Source organism: Lissotriton vulgaris, chromosome 1_1 (genome assembly GCF_964263255.1).
Source record: "Lissotriton vulgaris chromosome 1_1, aLisVul1.2, whole genome shotgun sequence".
Taxonomy (NCBI): domain Eukaryota; kingdom Metazoa; phylum Chordata; class Amphibia; order Caudata; family Salamandridae; genus Lissotriton; species Lissotriton vulgaris.
This window is the reverse complement of record NC_141685.1, coordinates 1,789,202,538-1,789,212,951: the sequence shown is the minus strand read 5'-3', so window position 1 is coordinate 1,789,212,951 and position 10,414 is coordinate 1,789,202,538.

Sequence of the window (10,414 nt, the reverse complement as noted above, 5' to 3'; positions counted from 1 at the left end):
CATAACGAATCGTCAGCCAAGAATATGAGTGATTCAATCTATTGGCTATGACAACTAGTGAACGCATTTTTAGACACATACGAAAGAGATGCATTCATATACCTGTGCCTCACATTGAAAGACTGAGGCTGGATGAGTAGGTGACTGGAGAGAGCAAGTCTGCAAAGAAAGTATACAGCCTTCACAGGATTATTCTGGGCAGTTTGGTTCAAAGCTGGCAGGCATGCTTAACCCATTAAATTGAGCCCATTATTGCACTGGCGCTTTGTATTCAGTTTACACGACTGCAGACACACAGGAATTTTTTTAAATAAAAGACCTCAAGCACTTTGTGCTTTATCGAAATGCTTTGTTCTGCAAAAAGTTACACGAAATATAAAACTTTCATAATTTAAGGGGAAATGTCCATGTTTGATCCAATAGCTTCATTTTATTAAAGATCTGAAAAACAAGTTAAGCATGAAATTAATTACAATTTAATGAGATTCTTAAAACTAATCACCAAAAAGAATGTCACTTGGATGATATAGTACACACGAGGCCCAAGATAAGGGTTACACTAGCAGAAGATGATGAAAATAGAAATCTGGGCTATGTTAATTGGTTGTTTAATTTGATATGTAGAGAGCAGAGATATACAAAAACGCTGTACATTTTTTTTGAAGTTGAATAACAACTTCTTCTCTGGGTTAGCTTAAAAGTTCAGTGCTGCACATTGTATTCTGATATGTGTATTTCGAGAACATCTTAGGAAATTTTATAAAAAAATACAACGCAAGCCTGTGTGGCTGTGCTCTGCGTACAATGCAACAGATAAGCCAAGATGTGTGCTCTACTTGCCATCTTTCCATTTTTGTTGTATAAAAATAACAATTTAGGTATGTATAAACCTAGTGACAAGCATCTTTGATACTGCACACATACAGACATATACCACTCTTGTTTTATAAAGTAGGGTCAGACGTTCTAAACTGTTAGCAGTCACAAACCTTGTGATTCCCTACATTAGTGTATTTGCTCCCACTAAAGATGTTTTAGCTATAATAAAAATCCATTTGATAGATCCTAAAAGTATTTATGTTTCCATGAATGAAACATAGTTTACGAATCAGAAATGGAGGGGACATGTTGTAGGTGCCCCTTCTGAATAACTATTTCATACCATATGTATCAATGATTTGCAGGCAAAACGTTGGTGCAAACCTTTGAAAGTTTGCCATCTCCTCAAAGAAGGGGACCTCGCCTCCTGTGTGAATTTTACGAAAAGTTTGTGAATGATTAGGTAGTGGTCACTGCCACTCTCAATCATACATTTAAAAAAGGGGATTTTTTGTTTCTGTTTTTTAAAGAAGCCCTGTTTTGTTTCAGGAATATTGCTTGTTTAAAAAAAATGCACTTTATCTAAAGCCAATCACAGAAAAGGTGCTCTGCTGACCACAGCAGGCTACCATTTGTGTGTTTATTTTCAGTCGGAGTGAGTTGCAGTTTGCGACATAGCTCATAAATATCATTGAGATTGGCTGGATTTAAAGACACTTTTGCAAACTGACCTATTTATGCAAAGGTTGGTTCATAAAAAAACTTTCTGGCCACAAAAATACTGATCACAAATTGGGACAGTATTTGCACCCTGTTAGCACATGCATCTGGCCCTCAATTCTAAAATTGTGATCTTTATGAGGAAGATCTTGTGAACTGGTCTAGCAGTTGCAACCTTTCTCAGTAGGCGGTAACATTGCATATCGACACACCAAATCACCAAATCCAGGTTGGAGCTGCTTTCAGATCTATCCTTATTTGGATTAAGCCCTACTAACATGGATATGGAAGTGTAGCTATATGTGACATTCGATGACCTATTCTTAAAAGACCTATGCTATGAAAGTAAGGAAAATGCATCAAAATGTTGATAAGATTAACATTTCTCCATTATAAAAACTGAATGTTTTTCCAGAGAGAATGTATTAGTGTGTAACACATCTGTTCTGTGAGACTTGGAATTACTTCTGATGTCAGCACGATGAGGCCCAAAGAATCCATTGATTACCCATAGTCAACAGTGAAATAAGAATTATTCTGTGGCAGAATGAGCTAAGAGATGGAGTACTTTGTAGCAGGGGTAGATGTGTAAAACCATAACATGAGAGCCCTCTTTAAACTGTACTCTGTGACTGACGTAACAGAAAAAGAAGTGACCCTTGACCCTGCTCACAGGCAGGTCACACTCCACGCTGCTGCACTGCTCTGCCTGCATTCTTTTTGTATTTTTCCCCTGTGCCTGTACTTGCTTTCTTGCCCAGACTTGTTTTTTTCCCCTGTGCCTAACTTGCTTTCTTGACCAGACTTGTTTTTGTTCCCCTGTGCCTATTCTTGCTTTCTTGCCCAGACTTGTTTTTATTCCCCTGTGCATGTACTTGCTTTCTTGCTCAGACTTGTTTTTATTCCCTTGTGCCTGTACTTGCTTTCTTGCCCAGAATTGTTTTTATTCCCCTGTGCCTGTACTTGCTCTGTGCTTGTACTTGCTTTCTTGCCTAAACTTGTTTTTCCTTCCTGTGCCTAGTTCACCCGCGGCCCCTGCCCATTTTTCCCACCGCTGCGTCCCTGCCCCCCTGCAATCCCATTTGCCGCCCCGCTCCTGCCTCCCATCTGCTCCTCCCTCCCACATCCCCTCATATGGAGGCCGCGCAGAGGGTGTGCCGTTGGCATGCTGAAGGCACACCTAAGGCAAGCCCGTCTGCGACCATCCGCGCCTGTACCGCACCCAGCGCCAGGTCCCCTGGACCCCACGAACACCATGACACCCAACACACCTACGATGCTAGAACCCTCCACGCACTCAACACCGGACGATCACACACTTGCTTCCTGGCCACCCCGAAGCGCACCCACGGAGCTTTCACCTGCCGAAACTGCAGCTTCACAAGCATCCACCCCACCATACTGCCGACCAGGAAAGAACACAACCACCTCAGATGCATCCTTCTCAACACCTGCTCTGCCTGCAAACACGCCGTTGACCGATGGGACCTACTCGACTCAACCTCCCCAGACGTCGCCTTCCTGACGGAGACCTGGCTGAAACACGCCTTGGCACCCGACATAGCCATAGCTGTCCCAGAAGGCTACAAGATCACCCGCAGGGACCGCACCAACAGAACAGGAGGAGGAATCGCCATCATCCACAGGAACACTCTCAGAGTCCCGACCAACACCGACGACACCCTCAGCACTACCAAACACCTGCACTTTCAGATCCACACCGACCCCAATACCACTCTCAGAGGAACCCTCATCTACAGACCCCCGACCTCGACCACAGTTCAGTGACTCCATCGCCAGAACACGCGCCCTTGCCTCCAAAGACTACATCCTCCTTGGGGACCTGAACTTCCGACTCGAGAACAACAACAACACCAACTCCACCACCCTGATTAACAACCTAGCCAACCTCGGACTCAGACAACTCGTCACAACACCCACCCACTCTGCTGGTCACACGCTTGACCACACCACCAAACTCCACTGGACTGACCATCGCTGCATCCGCTTTACCTTCAAGAAACCCATCACGCACCACCGCACCCAACAGATGCCTCGCCGCTGCTGGACCAAAGTCACCGAAGACAAGCTAACCACCACCCTCGCCCAGAGCCTACCCGCCAACCCCACCGACCCCGGCACCACCGCCTGCAACCTCAGACAGTGGATCAATGACTGCACCAACATCCTCGCCCCAATCAAGAAACCTTTCAACAGTCACACCAACAAGAAAGCCAGCTGGTTTACTGAAGACCTACGGGCCTCCAAGCAAACCTACCGAAAGCTGGAGAAGATCTGGCTCCGGGAACGACCACCGGACAGCCGCGCAGCCCACAAGAACCCCACCTGCAGACACCATCACCTCATCATATCCGCCAAAAGGGCCTCCTTCAAAAACCACCTGGACAATAACACGCACAACAGCAAAGAGCTCTTCAACATCGTGAAGGAACTCTCCAACCCCAGCTCCAACACCACGACGTCCCACCCTCGAAAGACCTGTGCGACTCGCTGGCCACCATCTTCCACCGTAAGATCGCAGACATCCACGACAGCTTCAACGCCATGACCGCCCCGACAACCACTGAGACCTCCGCCCCCAAGACCACCATCCGCACCAACCGCTTGCTCTCCTGGACCAACATCAATGACGACGACACCATCAAGACCATGAACATCATCCACTCCATATCTCCATCCGTCCCATGCCCACACCACATCTTCAACAAAGCAAGCACATCCATCGCACCCCATCTCCGGAAAGTCATCAACACCTCCTTCGAGACAGCAACCTTCCCGGAGAGCTGGATGCACACTGATATCAACGCCTTACTCAACAAACCCAAGGCGGACCCCAAGGACCTCAAGAACCTCTGGCCCATCTTCTTGCTCCCATACCCAGCAAAGGTCATTGAGAAGACCGTCAATGAACATCTGACCCGCTACCTCGAGGAGAACAACATCCTGGACCCTTCCCAGTCCGGGTTCGGCAGCAACCACAACACCGAGACTGACCTCATCGCCGCCATATCAATTGTATCATAAGAAATGGGGCTTCACTCTGCTCAAGTACAAAGATGGGGAGGGAGGAATCCATTCAGAGGCCCACTGAATACCTCTGTAAGAAGACAGAAGACTGAAGGAATGATGAAGCTAAGGGGGTGACCCAGTACAGCCTCTTCTTGATGATATCGGGCAAAGATGGGCCCACTGTTGGCTCGGTCTTCTTCCGGGCCATGCCTGAGCGCATCCCGCATGGCAGGAATGCTGTTGGTGAAATAAGTGCTGGGGAGACCTTGGTCATCCCCTCACAGCAGCAGTGTTGATGGCGCCTCTGTGGTGAAGTATACAGGGTCTAGAAGCGACCCAACAAGCTAGGAAATGTTCCATAATGCAGGGACGGTGTTGGCGCTATCAGTGCTCGGGAGAACTCACTTCTTCCGTCATAGCAGCCACATTGATGGCACCTTCAGGCACACTGAACACTGGGGCAAGAATTCCTCTACTGGGACAGTAAATGTCCCAAACTGTGGGAATGGTGTTTTGGCACAGTAAGCTCTGGGGAGACCTTTCTTCTCATCTTACAGCAGCAGCATTGATGACGCCTTCAGGTGCGATGTATACTGGGGTTTGAAGCCACTACCACACCAATAAATGTAAGTGTTTAAACTGCCACTGTCAGGCTACAATGGTAAGCCTGCACCATGAGTTATACTGTTGGCTTAGTAGATGGCACAATAGGTGCTGCAGTCCCCTGCTGACATTTAACTTACAGTCCCTGTGTACATTTCCTACTTACATGTAAGTTAAATATACCAATCAGGAGAATATCAATTTCATCATGTTGAAAGAAGGAACAGAATGGGGAGAGCAAGATGGCGGCCGTGACCCACGGCTGAGCTGCAGCGTGTAAGCAGTGATGGCTCTGCCGGGACGATCCTAGGAAACACCCCGACAAATTAGGCGCGCCACTCCGTTCAGGGTTGAGAGAGGGATTCTCTTCCTTAAATGTCGGCTACTTCGAAAAATGAATACCACCGAGCGCTAATTAAAAAACATGCATACCAAGGATAAAATATGGGGAAAGTATAAAAAAAAAAGAAGTGATCAGGATTTTCTAAAAACAACATTGGAAACCCGATGCCGTTCTTTTCTTCCTACCGCAAAGCGCTGTCTTTTGGGGTGCTGAGGGCTGCCGCGGCACTTCTCTTGAGGATCGGGCTTGCCGGCAGGGACGCCGGTAGAGCCCGCAGAGCTCACGGACTCAGGGGGCGGGTCCACACTGACCAGGTGAGCGGCTCCAGCCACAGCAGCAGCGGTGGAGGCGGGAAGTGTAACGCGGAGCCCGTGAGGTGCAGAGGCAGGTATCGGAGACATCAGCAGGTACGAACGAAACAAGCGGAGTGGCAGCCTTCAACGTGTATGGCTACAAAGCTGAATTCAGGAGGTAAGCCGGCGTCTAGGAGGCGAAACGCCGAAATCAGACCAACTCCAAGGGAAACAAGGGATACAGAGACTATTAGTTGCCCAATAGCTGTTGTCGCAGAGGGAACTACAGACTTTGAAAAAAGCGAAGCAGGGATATTTTCTAGGGCTACAGAGAAACAACTGGCATCGGTGCTGTGTACTCCTAAGGGAATGAGGCCCCCAGCAGCCAGGACAAGACAAGCTGCTGCCACAGCTGCCGCTACAGCAACAGTGAGCGTAGTTGAGCTCATGAATCGTAAGGAGAAAGAGAAAGAGAAGAAAAAATTGAAAAGTAAAAATACGGAGATGGTGTCTGTGGCAGGGTTAACACCACTACCACTACCTACTGACGAGAATATCGGGGTGGAGCAAGAATCAGGTCAGGATGCAGCTGTCGTGGCCACAGTGGATTTTGATGCTGATAGCAGGGCTCCTGGGGGCGAAAGATCTGGGACCTGTGAGTTGGCAGGCAAAGAGCCCGTCAACAAATCTATCGTAGCTACTGAGATGGCAACAGCTTCCTCAGCTGGGGAAGTGGAGTGTCTAATCGAGCCTGTACTTAATCATGAAATCCCTTCTCAAACTGCCGACATTATTGTGAGTGTTTGTCGGGCGGACTCAGACCCAGACCCGGATGAGCATCACTCTCTGGGTACAGGTTGTACAGGTGGTGTACTAGCAGAGAATGCAGCGGCTAGCCCCATGGAGGGTCATACCTTAGGTCAAACCTCAGGTCAAGATCAAGATCAGAGAGGTGAATCTGTCACCCGGAATGGCCTAACGGATGGGGGGAAAGAGAAGGAGAAAGAAAAAGAGAAAGAGAAAACCCCCAGCGAGTGTTTCTTCTCAGTGACTGAGGAGGCCGACTGGTCAGCTGATGACGAGGAAGATGAGCTCCATAGCTCGGACATCGACGGCAGTAATTTAGAAACAGAAAGTGACCCAGAAGGGGAGCCACCACAGACAGTTAAAATATCGCACTCTCAAAAAGGTCAAGATGATCTAACATGGGACCACTCCCCTACGATTCTGCTACAGGGTAACCTAAACCAGGCGGCAGACCTCCTGCAGGATCAGGCGCCCTTATCAATACCACAGGATACCACACAACCCTCAATGAACTCAATGATGTTAATGATGGAATCGATCCATCAGGGTATCACAGCACATCGTGAGGAGACCAGATCTGATAGCCTCAAGGCCCAGGCTACTATGAGGAAAATGAAAGGGGTGGTCAGGAAGCTTTCAAAAGCTTGTGAGAACATGGGAGATAGGGTTTTAAATCTGGAAGAGAGAATCGTCTCTACTGAAGCTGAGGTGGCAACCGCAACAAGAAAAGTGGAATCCCTAGACATACAAGCACAGGACGTCCGGTGGAAGTTGGAGGATTTAGAAAATAGACTAAGAAGAAACAACCTTAGAGTCTTAGGGATTCCGGAAGGATGTGAAGGACAGGACGCTAAGGCCTTTATTGTTAAAATATTCGAGAAAGCATTCCCAGATGTCGCAGGGTGGAACTGGACTACTGAAATCCAGAGAGCACATCGCATACCATTCAGGATGAGGCAGAATGCTAGAGCAGATGATAAGCCCAGAGCAATCCTGATATACATAGGAAACTTCTTGCTGCGCCAATCTATTGCAGAAAAAGCCAGACCAGATTCTAGGAGGGCTTTTGAGGGTGGCTCTTTCTTTGTAAGGCCGGATTTTTGCCTCACTACTGTGGAACGGCGATGGAGATTAAGACAGCTAATCAAGCCATTTCAGGACAAAAAAATACAGGTGTATCTCATTAATCCAGCTCAACTTAAAGTTATTCATCAGGGAAAGACTCTTTATTTTCCCTCAGAAATCAAAGCTCGGGACTTTTTAAACTCAGTATAGATTGGGCTTATGTTTAAGTAGCGCTCCTAAATTAGACTAGCCCTAGGGTGGTATAACAGTGCTAATATGGGCGGCTAAGGGCAAAGTATAAATTTCAAAGGTTTGAGATTGTGCTGTGTTATTGTATGTCTTCAGGAGTTAAAACAGTTTATAGGGAAAAAAAAAATATATATAAGGCAAATAAGGCAAAAAAAAAAAAAAAAAGGGGAATCAATTGGTTTCTACTTTAGTGGGTTTTGAAAAATTTTAGGGTAAGGGTGTTTCCTAATTATATGTATTTTTATTTTTGAATTCAGAGCCCACTGCACGCTGCATCCATCACACGCACAGACTCAGTCTGCGCGCTCCTTCAGGGTGGGGGTCAGGGTCTGGGGTGGGTTCAGGGGGGGTTGCGACACGGGGTGGGAGGGTGGGACACGGGGGGGAGAAAGCAAAAAAAAAGAAAGTTCTCGCAGTTAAGATGTATATCGTGGAAAATGTTAGATCATCAATGCTAATGGTATTCTATTCATTTGAAGTTTTCAGGGGAATAATTGATTGGATAGACCAATGGATACGATTTTTGCAGGGCTATGTCTAAGTTAAACGTAGTAAGCCTTAACATAGGTGGCTTGAATAACTGGAAAAAAAGAGGGAGGTTGGAGGAGTATATTAAGATAATAGGGGCCGATATTCTCTGCCTTCAAGAAACTCATTTGCCGTGGAAAAATAAACACTGGTTGAATTTTAGGGGATATGAAATTTTATCATGTTCTTCACAAACATCTACGATAAAAGGGGTAGCAATCATTGGAAAGACAGGATTGGGGGGGGTTAAAAGATGTAAGTCAGATATGTCTGGACGTTGGGCTATATGTGAAATGAACATAGGTTTCACAATTTGTACAATATACGGGTCTAACCTTGATGATCCGGCAGTAATGGATTATTTAGAGCAAGAGTTAACAAATTGGTCAGCCCCGGTAATAATCTGTGGAGATTTGATTATCTCAGCAGATTTTACATACAGGAGTGTATATACAGGTCGGAAGCCACGGGTATATAAGGCGTTATCCTCTGTTATTAAATCCCATGGTTTGATAGATGTGTGGGGAAGTTTAAAGAGAGATAATCCAGGGTTCACATATTTTTCACACCCTTTTAATAAATATACCAAACTGGATTATTTTATGATAACAGCTAATTATCTTCCAAATGTGGAAATAGCAAGGTTGCCCAAGATAATTTCGGATCATAATCCCCTTGTGTTAACATTTGCTGTCAGTCAACAAGGGAAAAAAGCTAGACCCTGGACTTTCGATAGGAAGCTTCTAATGGATAAAAATTATATCTCGCATTTGAAAACTTGGTGTCAGTCATTTTTTGATGCAAATAGATATAGTGCTCCCCGCAACGTTGTCTGGGATAGTTTTAAAGCTGGTCTGAGAGGTGAGCCAATCAGTTATGTTGGGCGAATGTGGAAGAAAGGCAAGATAGAGAGGGAACGGTTATTGGGTAAATTGGCAGATGCAGAGGAACAGCATAGGAAAGATGTATGTCAGGGGTGTCAGGGTAATCTAAGCTTAGAGCGACTGAATAGTATCAAGGCTGAACTCCAGATACAATTGGCAAAAAAAGCTGCAGCTGGATATCATTCATATAGATCTGGAATGTACGAAACAGGGGAAAGTGCGGGTAAGGCTCTGGCTCTGCGGATAAGGCAGGCTGCTTCAAGGAATATCATAACTGAAATAAAGGAAGGAGATCAAACTTATAAAAAGTCAGATGAAATCCTTGATGTCTTCAAGAGATTTTACCAAGAGCTTTAAAAGGAAGAGTCAGAAAATGATGATCCGGGTATAAACTGGCCGGAAATGGGTACCAAACTCACCGCTAACCAGAGAGAAAAATTGGAATGTAGTATAACTATGGATGAATTATCCGAGGCATTACAGGATTTAGCATCAGACAAGGCGGCAGGACCTGACGCCATTCCTTTGGAAGTATATAAAGGTCTAAGGGAAGTAATAACACCCTTATTATTGGATCTATTTAACGGGGTTATCAATACCGGGGCTATCCCGGAATCCTGGACCGAAACAAATATTGTGGTCTTCCATAAGAAGGGGAAACCGAAAGAGAGTCCTGGGTCATACAGACCTATATTATTAATAAACAGTGATAATAAACTATATGCTAAAATCATGGCGACACGGCTGGCCGAGATCATTGGGACCCTGGTTTCTCCCTGGCAGCACGGTTTTATTCCAGGCAGAGGTACGACCGATCATATAAGGAGGGTCATCACATTATTTGATATACAAGCTGCCGAAGGCGGGAGGGCCGCTATGACCCTTTTAGACGCAGAAAAAGCTTTCGACCGCGTCAGGTGGAGGTTCTTGTGGCGGGTAATGAGAGACAGAGGTTTTGGCCCTAAATTCCTACAGGCAATTTGTGCTATGTATGTCAACCCAACGGCTAGGATCCATCTTATGGGTGAGCAGTCAGGGAAGTTCTACATTTCAAGGGGCACGCGACAAGGGTG